Source organism: Suricata suricatta, chromosome 7 (assembly GCF_006229205.1).
Source record: "Suricata suricatta isolate VVHF042 chromosome 7, meerkat_22Aug2017_6uvM2_HiC, whole genome shotgun sequence".
NCBI classification, from domain to species: Eukaryota; Metazoa; Chordata; class Mammalia; order Carnivora; family Herpestidae; genus Suricata; species Suricata suricatta.
Genome location: NC_043706.1, coordinates 12,225,561 through 12,253,558, shown reverse-complemented (window position 1 = coordinate 12,253,558; position 27,998 = coordinate 12,225,561). Strand labels below are relative to the sequence as shown.

The 27,998-nt window shown below is 43.8% G+C and overlaps 1 long non-coding RNA gene and 1 other non-coding gene across 6 annotated transcripts; both read right to left on the bottom strand.

Annotated features, from left to right (window-relative positions):
• Window positions 1-445: 445 nt before the first annotated feature.
• Window positions 446-27,998, bottom strand: LOC115296872. Of its 5 annotated transcripts, none has more exons than XR_003911110.1 (4): window positions 27,400-27,998; window positions 9,342-9,427; window positions 7,766-8,021; window positions 446-602 (listed from the first exon to the last, which is right to left on the bottom strand). It is a non-coding gene; the product is annotated as an uncharacterized LOC115296872 (long non-coding RNA). The 5 variants fall into 5 exon arrangements; XR_003911109.1 differs by lacking the exon at window positions 446-602 and adding an exon at window positions 5,807-6,496; XR_003911108.1 differs by lacking the exon at window positions 446-602 and adding an exon at window positions 17,992-18,143 and having other exon boundaries at window positions 7,394-8,021.
• On the bottom strand, window positions 12,417-12,520 carry LOC115297301. The gene has a single exon (XR_003911394.1). It is a non-coding gene; the product is annotated as a U6 spliceosomal RNA (small nuclear RNA).

Genomic DNA, 27,998 nt, shown 5'->3' with positions numbered 1-27,998 from the left:
GCTCTATTTTTGAGTCACTCTGGGCTCCGGAGAAGCTGACCCAAATGAATGACCGAGTTTAAGAAAATTGTCCTATGAGGGTCTTACCAAGGTTACCGCCGCCCCCCCCCCCCCAAAGGCAGGGTTAGAGAAAACTTTGCAAGAAAACTTTGCAAACTGCATTGGCAAACTTTGCTCTTGGACATAAATAACTAGAGTTTCCGAAGGACTGGCCTGCCAGAGAGGGGAATTTCGGCGAGGGCCCGTCCGCTGTCCGCAGAACCCTTTTCTGCAGGGCCCTTTGTGAGTCTAGCCACTGGCAGATTTCGGGGAGGTCTCAAGACTGATGCCCGAAGACGCAGATTTGCTTGGTGTCTGTGGCACAGATATGGAAGGAAAGCCACTGCCAAGGACGCTTCCTGACAGAGCAGAATAATAGCACTCAAACGTAAACTGTAAATCACAAACAATCCCTTTTTAAGTAGAAATGAATGCACAGAATGGTAGACCCTGTCAGCCGGAGTGCGAGTAAATCAAGTAGAAGAAGACAAATTGTTCCCTCATCCCACTGCAGCCGGGTTTTAATTCTGCTAACTGTACTGTCATCCGAGAGCTTCTCTCCTCTGTCAGAGAGAAAGAGAAATTAATACAACAATCCTAGTTCTAATCAACATGCCTGGCATCTGAAGCTCCCCCCCGCCCCCCGCCAGAGCCAGTCAGGTGACACGATCTGTTTCTGGGCCCTTCCCCCAGCCCCTGGTTTAAAAGTTGTAGCCTCCATAACCATAGTAAGAACACGTGACCCCGTCACTCCCAGAGCTAGCTTTTTCTGCAGTCGATTTCATAATTACGGCGCTCCGCCTCCCCGCTCAGCACTTCCTTCCCCCTCACTGTCCTCTCTCCCCCACCCCCAGCAATGAATCATCATGCATTTAAAGAGACTTAGGTGACCCAGTGTGAACTTCCCTGGCATCCTGTACATTCTTATGCCAAAAAAGGGGAGTCGCTCTGTGACAGAATCCCAGCCAGATCCTGATGCAGATGTCAGGAGCAGGGAGCTTGGGTGGTTATCTGGGAAGATCAGTGAGGAGTTAGATTTCCTAGATCATGGTGGTGATTCAGAATTGCCTATCTCAGTTCACGATCAGGTTGTTAAGAACCTGGTTCAGCCCTTTCTGCAGAAAGGAATATATCAGAGAAAAAATGTTGGCAGATCTCCTTATGCAATCAGGGCAGAGGAATTTATACCACATTCAGCCCTTTGATTTCTCCAGATCTGGCTGAGGGTTTCCAAACTTGTGTTTGGGCAAATGTGTCCAATCATTAACTCTGCCCTCTATACACTCCTCCAGGTCACCGGGCGATTATTTGTGCATTTATTCAAACCAGAAACATTTTCTCCCTTCATTTTTAAATACTGTTTCTGAGTCATGAAGATTAAGGAGACACTATCAGCCTTGCCTTTAAAGGCTTTCCACCCTGCCTACGGAGGTAAAGTGGAACACTGAAATGACAGTGTGCTTTTGCATGTACTTTCCGTCTGCATGGGAAGCCCTCTGTCTCCCCTGCACCGCTTCTTTGCATGGTGATTTATCCTCATGCTCTGAGATCCTGCCCAAGCATCAACACTTCTGTGAAGTCTTTCCTGATTATCGCAAGAGTCTGTGTTCTGCCCAATGTGTGAGTCAGAGAAGTGCTATTTTCTTATTCTTTTTATTTATACAATATTTTTTTAAAACTCTGACAGAAAAAAAAACCCACCAAGGCCATATGCACAGATGGAAAGAGTATCCTAAGTGAGAGCATCTCTTATCAGGACACTTCCTGTTACTCCCAAACCCATCTGACCTCTGCTTATAATTTTCAGCACACAACTGTTTTTCTTTTGTTTATTCCTCCACTAATGTGACTCCCCCCCACCCCCGGCGGGTCAGTTCTTTTCCTGAGCTCCATTGCCTTCTGTTGCAGGTCGGATTGTATCCCCCTCAAAAATGTTTTAAAGTCCTTGTCCCAGTATCTGAAAGTGTGGCTTTATTTGCAAATGGGGTCTTTGCAGATGTAATTGGTTTAAATGAGGTCTTGGTGGGTGAGGGTGATCCCTATATTCAGTAGAACTGCCGTCCTTATGAGAACAGAAGAAACACAGAGACACAGAGTAGAGGCAGAGAAGAAGGCCACGCAAAGACAGAGGTGGAGACTGGTGTTAGGCCGCCATAAGCCGAGGAAAGGCAAAACTTGCCAGCAAGCACCAGAAGCTAGAAGAGACTCTTCCCTAGAGCGCCAGGGGGAGCACGGCACTGCAGACATCTTGATTTTGGACATCACGCTTCCAGACCTATGAAAGAATCGATTTCTCTTGTTTCAAGCCACCCAGTTTGTAGTCATCTGCTACGGCACCCACAAGAAACGAAGACACCTCCTTTCTGAGATCCATGATTCCAGGTCTGTTGTGTTCTTCTTGTTTCTCTTTATTTACCTCTGTGGTCTTCTCTCTTTCCCCTGTAGATACACATAGGTAATCTGTTCTGGATGTATGGTTGGTCTTTTACTCATGACTGTACCAATAAGGAAAGGGTCCAATGGGATAGGAGAGTTCCAGAACCACCTGCCCATCGTCCCAGAGAAGGCTGGCCATTGGCCCCAGGCACGGAGGTCCACGGGACTCTGAGGGAGCACAGTGTGCTCTGCACTGGGCTTCAGCTCAGAAGTCTTCCACAGGCTTCCTTAGCTCCCTCTGCCAGGTTCCAGAATGTTCCAACAGCTTCCCTCTACAGAAGTGTTATTTCAGTTGATTAAGCTTCCGACTCTTGATCGCAACTTGGGTCATGATCTCACCGTTCCTAGGAAGGTGCCTCCATCAGGCTCTGTGCTGACAGTGTGGAGCTTGCTTGGGATTCTCTCTCTCTCTCTTTCTTTCTCTGCCCCTCCCATGCTCTCTTTCACTCTCTCAAAATAAAAAGAAGACGTAGTATTTCTGTGTGTGGAGTAGGGTGAGGAGATGTCTAAAACACTAAATTGTTAGTTTGCATTAATTAAATAATTAATTCATTGGTTTTATGTAAATACAACCAAAACACTGTTGCTTTTTTTTAAACTGCTCATTGAAGTGTTATAAAAGTGCTTATGAAAACCTCAGTCTTTCTGATTTTCATCTTTTCAAAGAACAATCAAAATCTCATTATTTCAAGCAGTTTTCCCCAGCAGATAAGAGGCCTCATGCACGAGCCCGGAATCCGGAGGTATCTATTGTCAGAGTCACCACGAGGTGTGTACTCTAGTTCTTGCACACACCCTTCAGTAAATGGTTAACTCCATCCTTCCAACTATTGAGGTCAAAAAGCATCTTGACTCTCCTGTTTCTTTCATACCCCACATCTAATCTGCCCCCCCACATCCAATTGGCTCTACCTTCAACATATATCCAGAATCTGACCATCTCTCACCACTCAACTACCCTTTAGGCGAAACACCATCATCCTTCATTAGAATTATTACACTAAATTGTCTCTCTGCCATTACCAGCCTGCACCATAGCTGATTGCGTCATGTGATGCCACAAGGCTGCCCAGAAGCCTCCAATGGCTCTACTCCCCTTGGAGTCGAAGTCCTCCCATGGCCCAAGATGCCCCACACAATCAGCGCACCCTCCATCTTTCAGATCCCATATCCTACCCCTCTCTCCTTGCTCCCAGGGTTCTCTCCTCACTGTCGTCTTTGCTAGTCCTCAAACAAGCCAGGAACTCTCTTGCCTCGGGCCTGTCAGCTTGCTGGTCCCCCTGCTTGAGATGCTTTTCCTTGACTATCCGCATGGCTTACTCCTTCACCTTCTTCAGTGTTTTTCTCTTAAAGAAAAACAGGGGAACCTGCTGGCTCAGTCAGTAGAGCATTTAAAGAAAAACATAAGCGTCCAGAGAAGCCTAATGTGACCACCTTACTTAAAACTATACCCTCTGACATTCCTGACCCACTTTCCCCTCCTCTATTAACCCATAAATGCATTACTTTAAAATAGTCTGTGTCATTTCCTTTAAAAAATTTTTTTTATTTTTGTTCACGTCAGGAGATCAGGGATTTTTGTCTATCTTATTCACTTATAAACCCCACCTGCCCAGTCCTTGGCACGTGATAGAAGTCCATTAAAGATGCATCAACTGGGGCCGCCTGGGTGGCTCAGTTGGTTAAGCGTCTGACTTCAGTTCAGGTCATGATCTCACAGTCCATGGGTTTGAGCCCCACACTGGGCTCTGTGCTGACAGCTCAGAGCTTGGAGCCTGCTTCAGATTCTGTGTCTCCCACTCTACTATGTACAAAGCTGTATAAAGCCCAATATAGCAAATATCTTATGAGAAGCTAATCCAAAATAAATGCCAAGTTATGATACATAATTCCATTTACTCGATCTTTGACTTAATTATATCTGATATAACTAATAAAGCTGAGTCAGAGTGAGCTGAATTTCACAATCAGGGTCAGCTTCATAAGAACTTATACAAAACAAAATTCAAAAGCAGAAGTGATGAGAACATATGACCCTGACAGCAAGTTTTGAGAAAAATAGTAGGACAGTGATGGTTTCTAATAATAATAAAAACGGCCCTTTTTCAAACTCTCATTCTATGCCAGGAAACATGATAGGAGCTTAGTAAATTTCTTCTCATCTAATCCCACAAGGTAAATATCATGATCCCCATTTCTTAGGTGATTAAACTGAGGCTTGGAGTTTAAAGGACCTGCCCAAGGTCCAAGATCACCTAGCACCAGTTTCAAGGTGAAGTTTCCCACCTATGCAGCCTGAGAATTCTTAACAAGTTATTCCCTGAGTGAAACAGGCCAGTAACACATCATTGCAATATTTTGGCTAAAACAACACTTTTAATACCAACCTGTATTTTTTAGTTTATTTACTTATTCTGAGAGAGAGAGAGAGAGAGAGAGAGAGAGAGAGAGAGAGAGAGAGAGAGAGAGGCAGAGAGAGAACTGTCAGTGCAGAGCCCGATGTGGGGCTCCAACCGATGACCCATGAAATCATGATCTGAGCCAAAACCAAGAGTCAGAGACTTAACCTACTGAGTCACCGAGGTGCTCCTCAATCCCTATTTATTAGATTTTATTTTTGAGCAAATAATATGTGTATCTCAGAAATTAAAGCTAGTGATTTTTATTGATAATGGAGCATTCCTACATTAACCAAATGACTTCAGATCAAAGCTAGCCAGTCTCCCAAGTAATAAAATGAGGCTCCAGCTTAGGAATTTTACCTATGCTACCACACTGCTGCAAATGGCTCTCAATGAAGTCCACGGGCAGATTCCTAAAACCCTTCCCTATTAGAAATGTTGGCTCCCATTCAGCATATCCCATCGTGGACAGGATTCAAAGATTGTAAAGGACCACATGACTTCCCAAGCTTAATTTAAGGACTTAGCTTCCTTTCAGTTAGCCCGTGTTTGACTTTACTTGTTCTAGTTTCCAGCTTCCTAGGGTCCACTGTGCCCAAAATTCAAGTGTCACATCTGAAAGTAACCTGTTTATAAGTGTGTGTGTGTGTGTGTGTGTGTGTGTGTGTGTGTGTGTAAATCACTATGACCTCTTCCCAGACTCATTCCACTTTCCAGGTGAAGGAAAATCTCCTAGAACCTGAAATAATACCAGAGTGCAACACTCAGGGGGAATTTGAAAGACGAAAAGAAAGGGGGAAAAAAAAGCCTTGCCTCTCCAAACAAGTGAAGAGACAACTCTGCTCTCTGAGCATGGAAGGAAGTAAGAAGACCCTATTTGTGGCTGCAGTAGAGGAAAAGAAAAAAGCCCCGCAAGGAAACTACCAACAGATGGTAAATACATTTTTAATTCTTCTGTCATACTGTGTGGACTTGTGCACATTTGTCCTGCTGTGTTAGGCTCCCGAAATAGCTAGGCATGGAATTGCAGAACAGTTCTGCTGTAATTTGAGATTTAGGAAACCATGCTGGCTGACAAAACAGGAAGGGCTCCGAGTAGGGATTGAGTGGATTTGCTCCCCGTTTGCAGCTCCGTACTGTGGCATCCGCTGCTGTTCCGAGTGCGGGAAAATCCTCTCACATGTCAGGTCTCAGGGCTGATGCTTTAAAACTTGCTACTCCAGGTCGCCCTCCGAGCTCTAGTTATGATGCTTCAAGGTTGACATTGGCCCTACGATAACTCTTAAAGGTTAAAAGGAGTGCGATCCACTTATTTATGGGTTCCAAGTCCTCCAGAGAGCCGCACAAACCTATATGGCAGCCCAGAGGTCCACACCTAGCCTTTCTCAGACTTTTTTTCACTTTGACATTATAAGGTGCCCATGGAACATCATGGGAATTCCAATGCCTGAAGAATGGATTGCTCTAGAGGAATGTAAGGAGATAAGACACTTAACACATCCAGTTGACTCTGCATCTGAGAAGGACCTGAGCGTGGGCACCAAGACTGAATGAGGTTTCCAATCCCAGCACCGTCTCTCAGGGCATCCACAAGAAAGAAAAAGTGTTGATGAGTCCAACTGGATGTAGGATAATGTGGAAAGAGTGTTCTATTACTTAATCACAGTCTAGAAATATAACTTATACAATACCATATTATTAGAGTTGGAAGGATACTTACAGAATCTAGTTCAATTTTTTCATTTTATAGACGGGAATCTGGGCCAAAGAATTGCAGGAAATTGGCAAAGAGTATACAACTAGTTAGTGGCAAATGCAGTACTGGGACCGGAGACATCTATTTCTTGGTTCAATGATTGTTCTACTTGAACGCCCACTGAAGGTGGACGCTTCTGTGACAAGCAAAATCCAATTCTAGAAGACCTTTCTCATGGTAATCCTCACTCTTGGGTTCTTATAAAGCAAGATGATGGAATCCTGATCTATTTATATTTGGAAAACTAGTTGATATTCCTTCTGGGTAAGGTTTCAAGCTGAAATATACTTGTTAATTTCTGTCCTCAACCCCCGTGGATTGTGTTGAGATTATATTGCTATCACACGATTTGGCACAGCTGGGATCCTCTTTTTATGAAATAGCAGAGAAGACTGGTTGATAAGGATTAAAAAGCATTGGCAAAAGGAGAACAATAACTTTCTACCCAGGGCCTTCCTGGTCTAAGAATTTCTCTCCTAGCCTCAACTAGAGACAGCGGTGGGAAGTGGGGGAGGGGGCAAGGGTAAAAAAGGGGATTTTTATCTCCTTAGAAAAAGCAAGGATAAAAAAGCATGTTAGGGGCGCCTGGGTGACTCAGGTGGTTTAGCATCTGACTTCATCTCAGGTCATGATCTCACAGTTCATGAGTTCGAGCCCCGCATCAGGCTCTGTGCTGACAGCTCAGAACCTGAAGCCTGCTTTGGATTCTGTGTCTCTCTCTTCTTTATGCCCCTCCTCTGCTCACACTCTGTCTCTCTCTCTCTCTCTCTCTCTCAAAATCAAATAAACATTTGAATAAAAAAGGCATGTTAGCACTGTTCAATTTGATGAAATCTTGATTTCAAATAGTTTAAGTTTCTACAAGATTAACCATATTCTTATTTAAAATGACTTATACCTTCATAGGTATTTTTCCCAATAGGTACCTACGTAGTTCACTAATAAAAATGATTCTCAGTCAACTACTGAAGAAACAAAATTCTCTCCTGTTCTTTTAGAAAGTTATTCAGTAAGCTCTTCAATATCTGGGCTGGCAATAAGGTCTCCTAAATTCGGCATTCTTGATGTGTCATTTTTCGCACATGAGTTCAACAGTGTTTTGTTCTATTTTTGCAGTGGAAAAATTTTTTACCTGTTGTGTTCAAACATGACATTCTTTGTTTTGAGAATCAACTTGACCATGTTGAGCATTCTTGCAAAATTGGCTGACTATGTCCGTGGTCTAATGACAGATTTGTGGGTGGGGCATGGCAGAATTATCTTCAGTGAATTATTTTGAGAGCAGTAATGAAGGCACACGTTAGGGTGTTCATTCCTGTGATCCAAATTTGATTATCTAATTAATATCACTAGGGACATTTGAAGCTGTAATAATTACATCTCAAGGTCTAAAGGAAAAAAAAAAGAAAAATTACATTTACTATGCATCCACATGCAGCATTTCAGAGAGTTACTGTCAGAGAACCTGTCTGGCTACTTTGAAAACATAAATTCATATCAATTTCCCATTTTAAGAGTTCAAGCTCAGCTGACACTTTGCTCAGAAAGAAAGAAAGAAAGGGAAAAGAAAAAAGAAAAGAAGGGAAGAGGAAGAAAGGAAGGGAAAAGAATGGAAGAAAGAAAGAAAGAAAGAAAGAAAGGGAAAAAAGAAAGGAAGAACACGGCCGTGGAGGCTAGATTTAAGCAATTGTTTTGTAGAAGGGTTTAGCATTGCTTATTTGAAAGAGTAAAAATATATAAACTATTGATTTTACCTTTCCTTTTGGAGGACAGTTTTGAAAGTTTTGAGGCTATGATTCAGGCTAAAAGTGCCGTGTTCCGTTATTTACCAACACAGCTTCGAAGTTGTCCCTGCTTCTAGGTCAAGGGCTCTCCCTATGGCCACATGCCAGTTCATCCTTGGACTGTCATGATCCTCCGAAATAAATCAACTTTCCAGTAAAATCATGTGGCAGCTCTATTTTACGTAAAAGGGTGCAGCCTGGGGATGTGAAACAGTTTTGCATTTTAGGGGGACAAGAAGGAAGAGAGAACACATCCGTTATGACAGAGAGACAATTCCGAGCAGAGTCATTATTACAGAGGTCAGAGGGCACTCACAGGGATCACACTCACTCTCTCTATAATCTTTCTAACCCCAAAGCTTATTATTTTTGTGGAAACAACAAAAAATACAAATGGCCACAGAGCATTCTAATCCAGGCATTGCATTGGCCAGTACATTCCACAAGTTGAAAAAGTGTTGAACAGATCAGCTCTTTTACGTCAGTATCTCTTCCTTATGGTGAGAAAGGAAAAAAAATGAACAAAGTCACTCTTACACGTAACAGCATGAATGAATTTCACAGTAATGGGGGGAGGGGAAAGAGGCTAGACACAAAATAACATATACTGGATTGTTCCGTTCCTACAATGGTCAAAACCACACAGAACTCAGGGGCATCTGCCTGGCTCAGTTGGTTAAGCGTCCAACTTTAGCTCAGGTCACGATATCACACTCTGTGCTTTCGAGCCCCACATCAGGCTCTGTGCTGACAGCTCAGAGCCTTGAACCTGCTTCAGATTCTGTGTCTTCCTCAATCTCTCTTTCTCTCTCTCTGCCCCTCCCCCATTCTCACTCTGTCTCTCAAAAATAAAATTAAAACAAAACAATTTTTTTAAACACACAAAACTCATCTATCATGTTAGAGCTAAGTATGATGGTTTACCTTTGATGAGGAGGGGAAGGACTGTGATCACAAGGAGGCATGCAGATGGCTTCCTGACTGCCAGAAAGTTCTGTCTCTTGACCTGACTGGTGGAGACAGACACTGTGTGACAATACGTTAAGCCCTATAGTTGTGATCTGTGTGCTTTTCCTCTGACTGATTTACGTCAGTTTAAGACTTTAAAAATAACACCTTCATTGGGAAGGATAATTTTGAGAAATATTAGAGTAGCATTTGCCTAATTCAACCATTTTGCCTAATTAAACACATATAGGTATTTATTAGAGAAGAAATAGAAAATTCCAATGAGCTAGAGGAGAAACTTGCATAAAAGTTGATGGCAAGGCAGGGGGATCTCTTCCTTTCCTCACAAAGAAAATGTGATTGCTACGGCTATTCTTGGTTAACTGTTCGGCATTATCTTCAAAAGTTAATGATAAGCATGTCTGGTGACCCAGATTTCCCACCCTCAGGTGTATACCCAATAGTAATATGTGCACGTGAGTACCAACCAGGTAGTAACTCCGATTCATAATAGCCCCAAACCGAATCAAGCCAAACTGTCCATCAACAGTAGAGTGACCAAATAAAGTGTATATATCCAACTTTGGAATATCAAACAGCCCTGAAAATAGATGAACCACAGTGCCGTCAGCAGCTTGGATAAAATTGAGAAACTTAATGTTAAGAGACAGAAGCCAAAGGCAAAAAAAAAAAAAAAATTATATTCTCCCATGTATTTAAAGTTCAGAAAAAAAACCAGTAAAATATATAGTTTACTTTGCAGTATTTATAGTATATAGTGATATATACTTAGGTGGTAAAACTAAAGAAAAGACAAAAAAAAAAAAAGAAATTATCATAAACCTAAAGGCAACAGTGACCTCTTGGGGAGAAGGTGGGTTGACATTGGACAGAGATGGATGCAGGGCTTCCTGGCCACTTTCAATTTCTTACCCTGAGTAGCTGTCCTGTGTGTGTTCACTTTACAAGAATTTATCAAATTAAACTTTTACATATCATGCACTTTCTCCAACGTGGGTTGTATTTCACAATAAAAAAGGTATAAAAGTCACAAAACCCAATTACTCAGAGGTAGTTAATAGTTTAACACGTTGATGTGTCTAATGCCAAACCTTCTTTAATGCAGTGATGTAATATATGTGTGTTTTTCCACATTGCTTGGTGTGATTTAATTTTTTTTTCTTTAATGATATGATCTCCCAGAAGAATTCCTCTTCAGGGGTTTTTGAGGGGGTTTTTTGGCCATTTCTATTTAATCTTAACTAAGAGTAAATATCATACAAGCTTTATGCCCCTTTGGAAGCCTAAAGCCACAGAGTGGCTTTCGGGAAATTAGGTTGCTTTAGCCTAAGCTACATTGATTCATAAACGAATCTGCAGGATTTTGCTATAGCTCATGGGAGACTTTTCCTTCTCTGTTAATAATGCTCTGCTTCAAAAGAGAAAAACCTCTTTCCACCTCTGCAGAGTGCTACCTTTTCAAAAGGCGAGGCCGGGCAGTGGAGGGGAAAGGCCAGCACGGGGAGTGGTCGGGAGGCTGAAGGCAGAGGAGGTCATCCTAAAACTTAGCAGGAAACATGTCACGCTGAGCCCATGCTGAGCCTGGCCTGAGCAACACTAGAAAGTAGATTTTCAAAATCATCTAGGGTGGTTTTGTTTTTGTTTTACCCCAAGGTAGTACCATTGCTTTTCCTCATCCTTCTAGGGGCAGCTAGAATGTTCTACCCTGTGCCAGGAGCGTGCTTCCCTCCCCCTTCCCTGTCTCTGGGCCCCTTTCATTGCGCTCACCCTTTTCATCACTGTAACTCTCACATTTAAACTGCTTAAGTGTTTAAGAACCACTCTGTGACCATCGGACCTCAGTAGTGGCCCCACAGGAGCTCGGGGCACCCACGACTTACCACGTCACACCATTTGTCACCCTATTTTGAAATGTGCTCTTTTCCTATCCACAGATCCTCTGCTTACCTGTAAGCTCCGTGAGCACAAGGACAGCGTCTCTGTCACCGTCCTGACTCTGGGCCCTGGTGCCGATTGGCACTCAACAAACGTAGTCATGAATACATGGGACCCAGTGTGCATGGAGATGGGCCACGGGGAACGGGGAGGTGATACCAAGGAGGCGTTCCCAACCACTCTCTTTACCTGTTGAGCACAAACGGCTTCAGTAATTGAACCACACTAACATGTCGGTACAAAACTCCAAAATCTGGAATGCTCCATGTCAAATACTGACCAGACAGCAGTATACATTTGTATGGGTTTCAATACTTCGTTAAGCACGTTCCCATATTATCTTGCACAGTTCCAACAACAAATCCTCCAAGGTGAGCTGGGAAGTATTAATACCATCGTTTGGTAGGCTGCAACACTGAGAGACCTTGAATGCCCAGCCCCACGGGACATGATTAGCTTTCAGTGTAAGCCAGGAACCAGTGATCCCCTTCTTGCTGGACGTGAAAACTATCAGGTGCTGACTACATACAGAACTATTTTCAGGGAATAAAGATATAAAATAAATATGTGAGGTTCATTCTGATTTTTTAAAACCTTTTAGTAGATACTTCCCTTTTTTCCAAGCATTAGGTGTTTTTGTGGGGTGTTTTTTTTTTTTTTTTTGGCTTCTTTTTCATCATGAAACTAGTACATGTCTGGTGCAAAAAATCAAAAGAGCACAAATAAAATCTTAATCACTAACGATCATGCTACACAGAGCTACACTATCATTACACCATTTTAATAATGAACTGCATATGAAGTCTTAAGTTCTTGTAGACTAAAACCCCCTACCCACACCCTACTCTTATTTCTTTTTCTTTTTCTCACACTATATTCTTTAGCTCCAAAACTTTGTTAGCTATTCTTGGCCATTTGCTTTTTCATTGACATTTTGGAATTAGGTTGCACTAAAACTGAATTGGGATTTCTCTTGGATTTGCAGTTTTTATGGATTCTTTGGAGTAGAATTAAAATTGTTTTACTCCATCTCTTCCTTTCTTTCACAAACACAATACAGTTCTCCTTAATTTGGGTCCTTTTAAATGTCTGTTTTAAAATACGACACTCTTCAGGAATTTGTGTGTGATCTTTGTGGAGGGGCCGTGATGATCGCTCTATCATTCCAATTTTGGCATATGTGCCTATGAAGGGAGCACTTAGAAGATACCTCTTCCCTGCCTGAAGATATGGGGGCGGGCAGGGAAGGGAAGAGGTCACATGTTCTTTACTCCCTATAGGAAACAGTGGCTGAAAAAAGACAGTAATCTGGATTTATTGTGTCTATCAAACATAAAAGCATTTAGTTGTATGCTGACAATGGGAAAAATGATTTTGGCTTTTATTCTGGTCTTCCTATTATCTGAACAAAAGCTCTTTTTCCATGGTTGGTCTTGGCAGAAGAAATGCACCGGACAAGGGTGCCTGGGTGGCCTCCTTGGTTAAGTGTTGAACTTCAGCTCAGGTCGTGATGTCATGGTTCATACGTTCAAGCCCCGCATCAGGTCTGTGCTGACAGCTCAGAGCCTGGAGCCTGCTTGGGATTCTGTGTCTCCCTCTCTCTCCGCTCCTCCCCCGCTCATGCTCTGTGTCTCTCTCTTAAAAATAAAAACATTAAAATAAATTAATAAATAATTTAAAAATTTTAAAAAGAAATGCACTGACAAAGGGGTTGGGAGAATGGGAGTGGGGGGAAGGAAAGAAAGGAAAAGAAGATGGTCAGACTTGAGGATGGGGGCGAGGGAGGAGGGAAGCATGGCTCCCGCAGGTGCCACGGGTTGGAGCGGTGGCCGGGAGGGAGGGGAAGAACAACAAGTTAGGACTCTCAGTTTTGCTGCTTCAGCAAACAGGCAGCATGGCTCAGACTCTTGTCAGAAATTCAGACTATTGGTCTCCATCATACCTATTCAATCAGAATTTGCATTTTAACAAGATCCCAGGTAATTCTTACGCATGCTCAGTTCCAGAAGCACTGAGTTGCCCCCGAGCAGTCAGAGCCAGTCCTGATCCGTGTCATCAGCCTGAGACCTATTAATAGACGGAACGGTTTGGTTGCCTAGAGACCTGGAAATCTGGTTCCTGGTATAGACTCGGGAGTCTCAGAGTTCTTTGATCATTTTGGCCAGAGCCTTGTGACCTCAGTCGGCCTCAGTTTCTCTGCTAGCTCTGTGCAGCGGCTGGATGCTTGCCCTGGACCCCTGCTTCTTCTGCTCAGATCCCGATGCTCAGAAAACCCCTTACTGTCTACCCCTTCTCTTCAGAAGTGGGATGTGATTTCTTACTCTCTTCTCAGTTGCTGGCGGGGGACCTGCTGTGACTGGACTGATCACCTGGAACGGTGCCTGATTTAGAGTATTGTCACCTGGACTTCTTCCAGAACTGTGTCCTGCTGGCAGAGAGGGCTCACTCAGACATCCAAATAGCCTGGCCCAATCTGAGCAAGTCATGCCCTTTGACCACCGCTCACTGGCCTGCCTCGCTGCCTCCTGGGGCGGCCCAGCCTCTGGAGACAGGCTCTGGCCCCTGGGCCCCACTGGATCTTGGTTTCTTCCTCCTTCCCATGGTCTGTGCTCATGTGGTCACAGCCTTTCCTGCCCCGCGATGCCTCCTCCAGGCCTTCTTTGATGCCTGGCTTATTTTATAGAAACAGGCCAACCCATATAGAAGCTAAATCATTTCTCTGGTTGCCATATCACCATTTCACTCTTGAGAGTTTTATACCTCCTGCCATGCTCAATTTACAGCGGAACATTATACAGTGTGTGTCACACATGTCGCCATGTTTTAAGCCAGCACAGAATCAGAATGCCATGCAGTTCAAACCAATCATGTTAGTAATGAGTTATAGAGGACAATTTTTCAATAAACATTATTCTCTGTTCATTAGTATCGGACAGCAGAGTATCTCTTTAAGACTGTTGCATCATCTTTATTCCAAAGAACTATTCTTATGGTGATTTAAAAAAGAAAGAAAGAAAACAGGAAGAAAAACGTGTGGCAGCACCCACAGGAGCTAAATAATGGTGTGGGTGTTGTTTCCATTATTTACGTACACAACGCTTTAACAAGCATCCAAATGTCTTACAAAAGAAAATACAATACAAATTGCCATAAAGACAGAAACACAAGAAGACATAAGGAAAACAATCACCCAAAAGAAGCTTTAAATTTGGCATCAATCGTTGGCACAGAGAGAATGGATAAATGTCCACTGACTCCGGATGCACAGGCAAAGGTAGCAGGTGCTTGCAGTCACCATGTTCAGAGAAGAAGTTGCACATAAAATAGAGGTAAAAGTAGTAATAAAAAAGATCTAAAATCCTTCTAAGAAATACCTGCAATGTAATGAAGTCACACCAAATTTCTGAATTTCCATCACAATCTCATTAAATTAGCCACGACAGAGAAATACATGATTTTCCAGAAGGTATTCTTGGCCAAGCAAAATCAAAAGTCTGGGGAAGAAGTTACTCAGACTAGGAAAAATAAATGGATAGGAAATGGGATATACATAAGCATTAGCCTCTTGTAGCACCTTTCTAAACGTCCATGTCTTGTCAGGATAGATTTTAGTTGACAAACCATGAAGAAATTTTATTTGAAGTTTGTGTAAAAAAAAAACAATTTTGATGGATATTATGAAAAAGGTTCTCCTTTACTTGCTTTTAGTTGCATGCCTTATGTCATGTCATTATTCAAACGAGATTCTGACTGGCCACTTGAACTTCTGGAAAAAGGGAAATCTGCTACCGGCTGAGGGAGAGATACTCTCAAGAAAAATATCTAAAATGTTGTAGAGGCTTCAAAATTGATCATCATCTAGAACAACATATCACCACGAGGGCCATTACCACTTCGGCACGCGTAGTTATAGTTAAACAACTCAAAATTACAATGTCATTTGTCTTCTTTGTGTCGCTTTTGTTTTCACAAGTCACATGACAAAATCAACAAATACTACATCGTACCACTCACGATTCAGCCGTGGAAAAAGCATCCGTTCGCCCATCCTGAGGGTAGCTATTATTAGCTTGCACTGATTCTCCCATACGACACAGACCCCTGCTTATTAAGCTGTTTGAATGCCTCCTTTGTCATATTCCTCTATGAATGTGACTATTGGTATGTGGTGAAACCCAGAGGTACTATTTCCATAGGCCTTTCCAAAATTAATGTAATCCCTCCATTAAAAAAAATCACTGGGGGAGAAATATGCCACATCACATATGCACCGATACTGAACCTTTCTACAGAAAATATTATAGTACTGGTTCTGGATTGGATAGGCCAACCCTCCCCTCCCCAAATCCATGTCCACCCAGAACCTATGATTATGACCGTATTTGGAAATAAGGTCTTTGCAGAGGTGATCAAGTTACAGTGATGTCACAGTGGGTTAGGGTGGACCCTAAACCCAATGACTGATGTCCTTATAAGAAGACCACGCAGAGGGGGACACCTGGGTGGCCCAGTAGGTTGAGCATCCGAGTCCTTTTTTCAGCTAAGACCATAAAGACAAGGTTGTAGGATTGAGTCTCATGTCAGTCTCTGAGCTGACTGTGGAGTCTACTCAGGATTCCCCCCACTTTTGAAAAAAGGAAAAAGAAGGCCAAGTAAAGACACAGACATATAGGGAAATCCTCATGTGAAGACAGAGGAAGAAATTGAAGTCATGTAAGCACAGGTCAAAGATTGCCAGCGACCACCAAAAGCTAAGAGAGAGACTTAGAACACATTCTATCTCAGAGCCTTTGGAAGGATGTGGCCTTGCTAACACTTTAATTTCAGACTTTAGCCTCCGGGACTGTGGCTTAAAAACATTGCTGCTTGCACTGCCCTGTTGGTGGCATTTTGTCATACCGGCTCCAGGAAACTCATGTGATGCCCAGTTTCCAGATTATGCAAATCATGTTACACCAAAACTCATATTAACTTTCTTTTAGATAAAGCAACTGGGGGGGAGGAAGAAGCTACTTGTCACAGTGACCCAGAGAATGCAGACCAAGGATATGACTAGAAATTGGCCATTCCAACATTGCAAGGCAGGCGTAAGCGTGAAAGAATGAAAGCGTCAGCTAAAGCACAAAGGCATTGATACCACGTTTTTCAGGGAGGTAGGAGACCTTCATTCGCAAAATTTGCAAAGGAGGTTGTCAAAATCTGACTACATGACTTCTCAGCTTCTTACATAAATCAGAAAGTACATTAAAAAGGGGTAGTAGGGATGCAAGGAGAGGGTTGGCTGTGACAGAGCAGTCTGTGTGCTGGGTGTCCCCCCCTCCCCTTGCCTTTCCAAGGCTTTGGGAGCAAAGAGAGTGTGCGTGATTCCCTCGGGTAAGACGTGGACCACCCATGAGGTAAGGCAGGCATGAGGTTATCTTGTGTCCTTTCTAAGAGGGTCATCTGGAAGGGTGACCAGAAGAACAGAAAGGCTGGAGTTGGTGCCAGATTCCCGCAGTCCGAGGGAAGAGTAAGTGATCAGCCACATTAAGACAGCTAAATCTGTCAACAGGGTTACAAACATCCGATCCTGCAGTGTCTTGAAAAATCAAGTCTAGTGGCAACTTTGAAAGCCCGTCAAGACCAGAGAACTCTCATACTAAATCTTCACAAGACTACCAGACAAGTAAGAGCATTCCCGCTCTGCTCTCCCCATCTTCCTCCCACTACTCCAACCCGGGAGAAGTGTGAAATCCCCCATTAGAAAGATGCAAGAGGTAGGGTTGGGGAAAAGCGAAGCCATGGGCTGCTGTTCTAACGGGATTGCAGCCTTTTGTAGGAGGCTGAGCTGAGGAGGGGAGAAGCCGAAGTGCAAAGGCAAATTGATATTTTTACTGTGACCCGAATCTAGACGTGTTAATGATTGACCAAGGGACATTTTATTACCCGGAAGTGACCAGAGAATAAAAAGTAGCTTTAAATATCATCTAAGAGCAGAGACGGTGTTAACTCTGTGGAATAAATTTGAAGTCTTGCTCTATGATTGATTACATCCTCTGAGTCATGCTTGTTCAATGTAGTAGTTATGTAACCATTCCCAAATGCAAGTGAACAGAGCAGTTCTCAGTGCCTTCCATAGAGTTTTCCCCTATGAAGCCACCGCATTTGTCTGAAGTGTGGAAAATTATATAGGAAATTGTCTTCACAGAGAACTGTGTCCTTTGCACTTGTTTATTAGCACTTGTGAAATGTCTAAACTGAAAAGTGTCATATGCTCAGTGCACATCAGGTGCTCAATAAATGTTGAATTAATGAAACAAGGAATGGGCAGTGAAGAGAAACCCTGATTGCCCATGGTCATTATAAACCCGGGCTATCCCCAAATTCTTTTCTGGTAGAGCAAGAAAGATCCTAAGTTGGTGATTTCTGAAAAATTCCAACCAGACATTTATGATCTCCAAGTAAGCAATTATGAAAGCTTAGCCATTAGAAGAAAATTTAGGAGGTGATTTAGTGCAACCTCTTCATTTTACAGACAAAGGCCCAAAGAAGTGAAAGAATTTGATTCTAATCACTTTTTCCAGGAGTGTCAATGCCAGCCCTGGGAAAGCTGATCGCTGACTCATGGATGGCGACAGCCTTTGTTCCTGACCTTCTTTGCCAGCCTGGCTTTGTCTAAGTGAGAACTTACATTCTCTTCGTTAGTCTTCTCATCCATTAAAGAAGTTGCTCCAAATTGCCTTCACGTAATAAGTAAACACGAAGTCTCTTTTTGTGCTCAGAACTGCACCATAAACTTGGCCTCGAGTGAGTAGGTAGGTTGAACCGCTGGCCTTGAAAAACCTATAGCCAAGTCAAGGAGACAGACCAGTAAAAAACCCTCTGACGATGTTGGCTAAGTGTGGAGATAGAGGTAAACCCACTGTGGAGACCTTTAGGAAAAGCACCTAAGCTGGCCTATGGGTCATGCTAGAGAGGAGGTGACATCTAAGCTGAGTCTTGAAAATGTGGGCAATTTGGGGTGGCTGGGTGGCTCAGTCGGTTGAGCTTCTGACTTCAGCTCAGTTCACGATCTCAAGGTTCATAGCTTCGAACCCCACACTGGGCTCTGTGCTGACAGAGCCCAGAACCTGCTTCTGATTCTGTGTCTCCTCTCTCTCCCTCTATCTGCCCCTCCCCCACTTGTACTCTCTCTCTCTCTCTCTCAAAAATAAACAAACATTAAAAAAGAAAAAGAAAATGTGGACGATTTAATAAGGGGAGGATGTGTCCAATAGAACCCTAAGTGCGGTACTATGGAGGTATCGCTGAGGACAAGGAGGAAGGGAGAGAGGCATCAAGCCAGAGGGATAAGCCTGTGTCCAAACATGAAGGGGTTTCTGGGCTCCATCAAGGTGTGTAGACTTTATAGGAAGTCTATCAGAAACTACTAAAGTACCTTTTGCAAGGGACTAGTGAGACCTGATATCTGACTCAATACCTCCAGTCTAGCTCCAGTATGGAGAATGGTTTTGAAGGGGATAACGTAGGCAAAGAGCCCAGCCTAGGAACTACTGAAATAATCTAGATAAGAAACAATGACAGCAGAGAGGGGAAAGGCAGAAGAATTTCAGAGCAACGTGCTATTGACTGAATTGTGTACCCTTTCCCCCTACAATGCACTGAAGCCCTAAGGCTCCTTTGGAATGTATTTGAAGGTGGGGCCTTGGGAGGCAACTAGGTTTAGATGAGGTCAGGAGCATGGGGCCCTCACTGATGAGATCAGTGTCCATATAAGAAGAGATACCAGAGGGCTTGCTGTATCTCCACCAGATGAGGGCACAGTAAGAAGGCAGCCGTCTGTAAGCCTGGGAGATAATCCTCACCAGAAGCTGATCATGCCCAATTTTGGACTTCTTGTCTTCAGAATTGTGAGAAAATAAATTTCTGTGTTTAAACCACCCGATATTTTGTTGCGGTGGCCAGGGCTGGCTCACACACCACAAAAGTAGGATGAAGGATGTGGGAATGTATTCCTTGTAGGGCATAAGGAGAAGGAGGCATCAAGGACTGGATGGGTGTCCAGGCTTAGTGTGTAAAGAGAGCAGAGAAGTGGATCTGAAACAGCGAGGAAATGACTAGAGACCAGTGAGTAGCCAGAAACATTAAGGGAAAGCAAAAGAGGCCAAGAGAAGGAAAATTTTTTGAAGAGATGTTCAATTGTGCAAATACGATAAAGATGTCAAGCAAGATAAGACTGAAAGGTGTCCGCTGGCTTCAGTAATAAAATGCCTTTGGAGATGTTGGCAAGAACTGTTTAAACACTGTGAGGACAGAGACCAGACTGCACTTGAAGGAGGGAAATGGGTTGTCGGGAAGTATAGTCAGCCAGCATAGAAAGCACATTCAAGAATCTTGGCTTTGAAGTGGGCAAGAGAGGTGGAGAGGTAATGAGAAGGGAAGCAAGAGATATTTTGTTTTATGCTCAAAGGCAGGTTTTCAGGAGCGATGATGTTGAGGAAGAAGCAGAGGAGAGGCGATGATTGATGAGTAAAGGTTACAGAGCTCGAAGGCCAAGATGAACTACGTAGCTCGGATGCTGGGACTGCCTTTCAAAGGAGGGACTTCCCTCTTTATCATGGGAAGGTAGTAAGACACCCGCAAAATGGTAGGTGTAGAGTCGGTCCTTCCTGCTGGCTCTGTTTTCTCCATGAAGTAGCTAGCAGATGAGAGTGAGGTAGGTGGGGACATAGCAGGACAGGGGACTGCAGGAGGTGGCTTCAGGGCCTGCTGTGGGGAAGGGGAGGGAGAGAGAGCTGAAAGAAGGAAGTAGGGTAGGGCACAACATGTCTTTATTGTTTTGTGTACAAACAGTGTGAAGTCAGCTGGGAGAATCAGGGGGAGGGAGTCAGTCTGGGCCATCTAAATGTAGAGTGGTTTCTGGATCAGTCTGGATCATGAGGGATGCCTCTTGCATTTTTTCCTGTCCTTTGGTAATGGTTCCATGATTCCTCAAGGAAGCCTCTGCCTTTTATGGGGTAGATGGACTCTGGTGGGCACAGGGGTCATACCAAGGCCAGGACCCCCTCAGTTTGTGAAAACCTGCATTCCGATCACATGCATGATGGCCTCTGTGTCTTGGGATCCCAAGTATTTACGTAGGGTCGCCTGCCTGACCATCCTTGTATACAAAGACAAGCTGTGTGCAGACATGGTCAGACACAGAGAACATCCGGATGTTGCCTTGCTTTTGTAGGTCCTTGAATGTCATCAGTTCCAAAGTACTTTACAGTTTAGATTCTGACTCTGTCAGAACATCAGTACCTTTACCAACAAGTAGTGCTGGAGCACTTGGACACTCGTAGACTGAAAAAAAAAGAGTCTTGGGGCGCCTGGGTGGCTCAGTAGGTTGAGCATCTGACTCTTGGTTTTGGCTCAGGTCATGATCCCAGGGTCATGGGATCAAGCCCTGCGTCAGGCTCCACACTGAGCATGGAGCCTGCTCGAGTCTCTCTCCCTCTGCTCCTCTCTCCTTCTCTCTCTCTCTTAAAAAAAAAAAAGAGCCTCAAACTTATACAATAATCAACTCAAAATGGAAATACAAATGTAAACGAAATAATACATAAACCTATATACTTTCTGCAAAAAATAGAATGTCTTTGAAATCTAGGGCTAGGCAAAGAACTCTTAGACTTGATACCAAAAGTATGATCCACAAAACAAAAAGTGGATAAAGTAGACTTCATCAAATTTTAAAGTTTTGTTTTGCAAAGACCCTGTTAGGAAGAGGAAAAGACATGACACAGATAACGAGACAATATTTGCAAACCACATATTCAACAAAGGACCAGAATCTGGAATATATAAATAACTCTAAGAACTCAACAGTAACAAACAATCCAATCAGAAAATGGGCAAAAGGCATGAATTGACACTTCACCAAAAGGCACATACAAATGGCAAACATGCATATGAAACTATGTTCAGCACCGTTACCCATCAGGAAAATACAAGTTAAAGCTATAAGATATCACTACACCTCTATCAGAATAAAAAAGCAGCGATGCTTCCAATTGCTGCTGAGGACGTGGAGAAATTGGATCACTCGTACACTTGTTAACCGTAAATAACACAGCCATTCTAGGAAACAGCTCATGGTTGCTTTACACAATTAATATACCACTACCATAGGACACAGATATTGCCCTCTAGAGCATTCCTCCCAGAGACATGAAAACTTAAATGCACACAAAAACCCATCCATGAATGTTTATAACAGCCTTATTTGAAATAGTCCCGAACTATTAAGCAACCTGGATGTCCTTCGATGGGTGAATGGTTAAGCAAAACCACAGTTCATCCACACCATGGAACCCTACTCAGCAATAATAAGAATGACCTACTGATGCAGGCAACAATCTGCATGACTGTCCAGAGAATTATCCTGAGTTAGAAGAGTCAATCCCAAAAGGTTACACACTGTATGAATCTGTCTATAGAATATATCTAAACTGGCAAGATTATAGAAATGGAGAAACAATTAGGGACACTAGGTTGCTAGGGTCAAGGAGGGGTTGGAGATAGAGAGAAGCTGGTGTGGTTAGAAGAGGTCAAGATGAGGAATCCTTGAAGCAACATAAATAGTCTTTGTCTTGATTGTATCAATGTTATTTTTTTAAACATTTATTTATTTTTGAAAGACAGACAGAGACAGATCATGAGCAGGGGATGGGCAGAGAGAGAGAGGGACACACAGAATCTGAAGCAGGCTCCAGGCTCTGAGCTGTCAGCACAGAGCCTGATGTGGGGCTCGAACCCATGAACTATGAGATCATGACCTGAGCCGAAGTCAGATGCTCAACCAACTGAGCCACCCAGGCGCCCCAACTGTATCAATGTTAATATCCTGGTTGTGACAGCACAGTATTGTCTTGCAAAATGGCACCATAGGAGTGAACTGGCAAAAGGGTACATGGGATCTCTGTATTGTTTCTTATCACCTCATGTGGATTTACAATTATCTCAAAATAGAAATAATTAGTCTAGAGGCACGTGGGTGGCTTAGTCAGTTACCCAACCGACTTTGGCTCAGGTAGTGATCTCACAGTCCGTGAGTTTGACAGGTCAGAGCCTGGAGCCTGCTTCAGGTTCTGTGTCTTCCCCTCTCTCTTTTCCTTTCCCCCACTTGCACTCTGTCTCTTTCTCTCAAAGATAAATAAAGGTTAAAAAAATTAGTCTAAAAAGTTGTGTTGCATCTCACCCCAACAGATAGATACTGAATCACCAGGACTATGGGGGAAGAACTTGGATGGAACCAGAAGTGCTGCCTGGGGATCATCTCTTACCCACTTTCTGCCTGCCTTCAAGCTAGTACTGTTTTCCAAAGGGCACTGAGCCCAAGGCTGGAGTTCTCCTGAAGACCCCAGTCACCTTGACACTCTGCTCCAGGAAACATTTCCTGGTCATTTAGTCCTTTGTACTCTCCATTATCTGGATGTCGCAAAGGCCCCAACGCCCTAGGATGGGGGTGAGGGGGAAAGAGGCCTTTATGGTTGAAGATTTCAGCCAAGGGTCACATGCTCTTGGGGTAGGGACCAGCAGACTGCCCTCTGGCCAGGCTGGAACAGGTGCACCTCTGTGGTCAGGAGTGTGTAGAGCGGCCCAGTTTTACCATGTTCTGGGAGAGTTCCAGCAACAGTTCAAAGGACTCCTCCGCCTCAGAACCTGCTAGGTCTTCCGTATGACCAAATGTTTACTTCTAGAGTCTGAGCAGCCCACATTAATGGGGAACTGAACTTTGAATCGGCAGTGTTTGAACTTCAAGGAAACTAAGCTGGTAGAAACCAAGATATTGTTAGGTAAAAAGTCTAGGCTGTTTCTACTGGCCGGTGCCATGCAACAGGTAGCTCACGAGGTCCCTTACAAGCAAATAAAGAAGCTACCTTTACTATGCACATCATAGTGAAGACTGAACACCTTGGCCACCCTGCAGCATTCCTAATAACTCCACCTGCTCTAATGAATGCCTTGTTCTCCAATTCTGTACCTTCATCATGATGTCCTCACCATCAGGGCAAAATAGCACTGCCCTGGCAGGGTTCTCACCCCATTAAATACCCCTCCCTGAGCAGGCCCAAGCCTGTTTTCTTATCTGTAAAATGAGACACAGGTATTGGAAAAATCTGTAAGCGTCTGGGTCTTTTAACTTCCAACCCTAGGAATGGCCTTATCTTCCGGCGCTGCCTTGCAAAATGGTCATTGCAGCAAGTTAAAAATAAAACTGTACCAAACCAGAAATTATCTTGGAAGAAGGGGCAAGTGGGGAGCTGGAAGCAAGTCTTTGGCAAGAAAACTACATCAACGGGTCATTTTTTTTGGGAAGAGTAGGTCCTGGTCCTTCATCGAAAGGAAGAGTGGAGAATAAAATATAGGATGAATTACGGAGTTTAAGCAGATGAAGGGAAGTAGGGGTTTTCTGCCTCCCTCCCCAAAGGAGAAAGAGGGGGAGGCAACAAAAAGGAGAAGGAAGGAACAACTTTACCAACTTTGGTAAGACACTCACCCTACTCTGCCCTGATTTATAGTTATTTGTACCTCCGCCTGCCATAGCCCACTCACTGGATCGCCTACCCTGCAAGAACTCTAGGCGCCTAGTGCCAAACATAGTAAGAGCTCAATACTAATTTATTGAATGGAATTTGCTTCTTAGCCTTTCTCCTCTATTCTCCTGGGGGCTTTCAGTTGGAATGAGTCATACCGTTGAGACACAGCAAATAATGATAATGACAATGAATGTGAACATAAAAGGTATTTCTTATTTTTAAAAATTTTTTCTGGAGGGCGTGCAAGCAGGAAATCATATATATGTGACTCGGGTGGGGTGAGAGATTGAGAGATTGAGATTGACTAGCTCTTCAACCCCATCTTTAATTGAGAAAGACCCACATGGCATCCCCCATGTGGGATCCATCCATTCCCCCATGTCAAACTGAACGGATATTTCAGAGAAAACCGCAGGAACAAACTTTAACCTCATGACTTCTATTATTTTGTAATAAAAGACTTAAAGCACAATGTGAGCTTTTTTTAGATGCTAAGTTCCATGTGAGTAGTGTGTTGCTAATTTCACATTAATGCAGGGGGCCAGCCGACCCCAGTGCAGAATCGAAAGAAGAAAATCACTTTCCCGCAGCTCCGACACCCGGTGACCGGCTTGAGCTTATTTTTCGCCATCTCCTTGATGAAATGAACACCCTTCCCACGACGACGATGCAGTCTAGAGATTTCCAACACATGGGCCAGTTCTCCCCACCGACAATCGTGGAGCTAAAAAGAATTCCTTGCTAAACCACAGTTCTGTCACCAGCAAAGATGAAACCCCTGCTAAGTATTAATTGATATTTGTACCTTTGATACTTCCTTCTCTTTGTGAATGCGACCTTGTAACACTATGTTTTCCTTATTGCTGTGCATTGGATACAGCTTCCTACTTTCCCTTGTGCGTCTTCCTGGGAGCTCGGTATCAGGAGATGCTATACTTGTATTCCCTGCGGAAAAGCTGACAACACTCTATTATCTGCCTACTAATGATCTTCCTTGTAGGGAAGATGATAAAGCAAAATCTAATCAAGTGTGTCCCCAAACACACTTTAGGTTTGTTTGCTGATACCTTTGGAAGGCTTCAGAAATATTCACCCCTGATATTAAATTAGAATTCTCTCCTTCCTCATCATGGTGTGTCCCTGCCCCTAGAATGGATGGAATGTTCCTGCCCTGCTCTTGTCCAATCACTACCATCTCTACTATAGCTACTCATGACATCTTTTTTTCTTCTAGGTCTGTCTTACCGTATTTCCTTTTACAACCACTGAATTCAATGTGGTTCTTTAAAAAGAAGGCGATCTGGATGACAGAGAGGAAGAAGAAGAAAAGAAGTCACCACATAGGCCAGACCACCTGAACACCAGAGGGACCATTTGTGAACTTCTGGTTCATGGTCTTAACTCCAAAACTTGAAAAACTTCATGACAGAGGGAAAGTAGGTGGTCAGGAATTTTTAGCAGCAGGCAAGTGGCCTCTTCATCAGGCAAAGGATGGATTACATCACATGAAATGCTCAAGCATCTTATGGCTGGTCTGACCCCCTCTTTACTCTTCTTCCTTCCCTCTTTGCACTCAGTATTCTTGTGGCTGATCTAGGGAAAGTTAAGTTGTTCTAAATAGAAACATCTACAAAACTTCAAGGGTGGGAAAGAGGAGGAAGATGTGGCACTATAATCAAGAGCGTGAAGACACTTTCTTGCCTTTGTCTGCACCTCCATATTCCTTCAGGGCTGCCCTGCTCTTGTGTGACACGTCACATAGCACCGCGTGCGTCCGGTATTTAATAATGAATATTAGCTAACGATGTGAGAGAATGTTTCAAAGCCTGTGACATTTTACTTGGTCCGTAAAATGAAAACAGAAAACACTTCCAACTCTTTTGGGGGAAAAAAACATGGGCGTGTCCACTCAACCACAATGGACTTGTCCACCCACCTCCACCCCCCACCCCCACCCCATGGCAAAACTGCCTGCAGAGCCTGGTCTCCACCTCTTCCCTGGGTTCAGACACTAACAGGCACGTGGCCTCCTGACTCTGTCTTCCTTTGTGGGCCCTTCTCTCTTTCTCAGCACTTGGCTCTATCTTGCTCTACTCTAGTCAGCTCTACACCTGCATCCAAGAGGACATTCTCAGCCCCGGGCCTGGCCCATATAGTGAGCATCATCAGTAACGGTTGTGTGTCCAACTCATGCTGTAATTCTGATGCTTCCCCCTCCCCTCCCCCCTCCCCCCCACCCCCGTTCTCCTGCCACCCATGCAGTTTGCCTGGGGTACAAGTTGGGGAAGGGACAGTACCAGCAACAGTGAGCCTATGATGCACGGAAGAGATTCAGGACACACTTCAGGATAGGTACAAAAGTTGCTCATCTTTTCCTGTTTAAAAACCCTTAGACGCATTTTTGCCAACATTTACCAGCCTGTTACCAACTGTGAATTTATGCAAAGAATCATGCTTAGCATTTCGGGGTGACAATTCCATATTTAACATTTTGCTAGGTCTTTCCTTCAGGAAAGTTTCTCCAGCCCTCAATCGATCGGAGTCCAGAAACCAAGGTCCGAAAAAGACCAGAATGCCCGGATGAAAGTGAAGGTAGTGGGTTTCCCAGGAGCCCTTGGCAACTGAGAGGACTTCAGAGCAGAGAATCATGGGGGGGAATGTCTCTACGCCTTTAAAACCCCCAAATACACAGGGAGAGAAGTGCTCTGAGCAGCAGGTTAGAAGTGTCGTATGTACAGCTGACCCTTGAGCAACACAGGCTTGATCTGGGCAGGTCCATGTGTAAGTGAATTTTTTTTATTGTACAGTACTTAAATATATTTTTTAGAAAGTGCAAGTGGCAGAGGAGCAGAGAGGGAGAGAGGGAGAGAATCAAGCAGGCCCCACGCTCAGCGTGAAGCTCAATGCGGGGCTCAATACCATGACTGTGAGATTACCACCTGAGCCAGAACCGAGTCAGACACAGCCAACTGAGCCATCCAGACACCTCTATGGAACAGTGCTTAAATGTATGTTGTCTTCCTTAAGATTGTCTTAATTACATTGTCTTTTCTCTAGCTTAGCTTATTGTAAGAACACAGAATATAATACATATACCATACAGAATACATGTTAATTCAGTGTTTATGTTATGGGTAAGGCTTCTCGTGAACAGTAGGCTATGAGCTAAGTTTTTACAGAATCAAACGTTACAGGAGGATTTTCAACTTCATAGGGGCAGTGCCCCTACCCCCCACCCCGTTTTGGTTCAAAGGTCAACTGTATATAATTTTAAACGGACTTTTCAGATGAATACTGAATATTCCGTTTTAAGGTCAAATATAAGAGTTAAAGTAAAATTTCTCTTTCTTTCTTCCTTTGTCGCAACAGCCCAAGCTAATTCAACACAAATAAATTACTATGCTGTAAGTATCCTGAGGGAAAAGTTGGTAAGCCAGACCCTCTTCTCTTCATATGTATATAAACAAGTACTTCACCTTAAGAAGAATCTTATCAGATGGTAAGTGCTTGTAACTTACCTATTCTGAATTCGGGGCAGCTGCTTTGGAAAATAAAAATGTCATTTTTAAGCATATTTGTGAGTACTGATAAATCCCTTAGAGTCAAAGCTGGCTTCCTTTTTTGGTAGGCAGCCCTGAGGGCAGGGGAAGGAAAGGATTATCCAGAGTCATCACCGCAAGTGGTGGAGGTAAGGCAATCGCCAACAGTTCTGTTCCCTTCCCCCTGGTTTCTTCCTTTCCCACGCCCCAGAACCTTCTATGTTGGTTTCCAAAGCCAGAGACTCAGAGAAGAATGAACCTGGATGGAAGGGAGACTTGGCCAACGCTCCACGTGGGGGCCAACGTACAGGCCCCAGGAGGCCCCTGATCTGTCATTCAGCCTTGAGTCCCCGTGCTCCTCCTGGCTTTGCTCTAGAAAGCCGACAGCAGGCTGCAGCCAGGCTCTACCCGGGCGTTCCTGTTTGTTACTACTTCAGCTGTTTGCGGCCGAGAGACAGGCAGAGGCCTGCGAGGATTGGCTGCCTTTCTATGACGTCAGCAGCAGGCTCAGCCAATCAATAGTCCGCACTCCAAGAGCAGAAAGATGAATTGTAACAGCCAAGGCCCTGGGAATTTAA